This window comes from Amphimedon queenslandica, unplaced genomic scaffold, assembly GCF_000090795.2.
Source record: "Amphimedon queenslandica unplaced genomic scaffold, v1.1 AMPQUscaffold_12756, whole genome shotgun sequence".
Lineage (NCBI taxonomy): Eukaryota > Metazoa > Porifera > Demospongiae > Haplosclerida > Niphatidae > Amphimedon > Amphimedon queenslandica.
In genome coordinates, this window is record NW_003547008.1 from 3937 (window position 1) to 4892 (window position 956).

At 37.6% G+C, this 956-nt stretch overlaps 1 pseudogene; it reads left to right on the forward strand.

Moving 5' to 3' along the window:
* Positions 1-956, forward strand: part of LOC109586880 (RING finger protein 121-like) — a 6564-nt pseudogene that overhangs the window by 2679 nt on the left and 2929 nt on the right.

Sequence of the window (956 nt, forward strand, 5' to 3'; positions counted from 1 at the left end):
GGTGATCAATAATTCTTACATAATAACATTAAAAGTCCAATGTAGAGTAGAATTTGCGTCATGAGTAGGATTTTCATTTCGTCTTTTCGTAGGTCGTTCGGAATCCTACTTCATCTTGTTTTTTTTAATTTTTAACCCATGGTTTTTTTCCAAAAAATGGCCTCGAAATCCCCCTCAATTTTTATTACATTTTCTGATACATATTGATGCCCTTATGCTATGTAGCAAGTTTGAGCTGATTCCGACTTCAATTTTTCAAGTTACGGTCATTTTAAAATTGTTTAATTTTAGTATTACCAGCTGGTGGGTGTACCCTATAGTCCATTGGTTGTTCCTCTTCTTCCTCTCTCTTTCTCCTGTTGTAGGATAGTGTACAGGTGGTTCCTATGGATATATCAAGCTAGTTATGCTCTAGGTATTATTGGGTATTTAGTATTATTACTAGTGTTTACTGGACTGGGACTATTGCTACCAGTTAATCCTGACATTATACTGGAGACTGGAGTGACACTGGTGTTTTATGGAGTGTACTATGGTGTAATGGGACGAGACTGTGCTGAGGTCTGTCTGGATTACATGTCAGCTGCCATGACAGTAAGAAGACGGAGAGTAAGGTATGTTCAGCATTTGAATGAGTTTGAATAACTAAACTACTAATCATCCTCCAATTGAGTAAAGTAACTGGCCATTGCCTCATTCCTGACTATTATAGCTATGCAGCTAATTTTTTCAAATTGCTTAAAATATCACAGTACAAGTAACACATATATCACTCAGGTGAATTCCAGTGGGCGAGTCCATTGCACCATAGTGCTTCATTAACTATGGCTGAGGTCTGAGGCCTCCCCATTCACTACCTCTTTTAATAACTCAGCCCATGACAGCCCTGCACCTACAAATAAAACAATTCTCTTTTGATGCTTTTTTCTCTTGTAAGTCTAAAACATGCTTGGTTT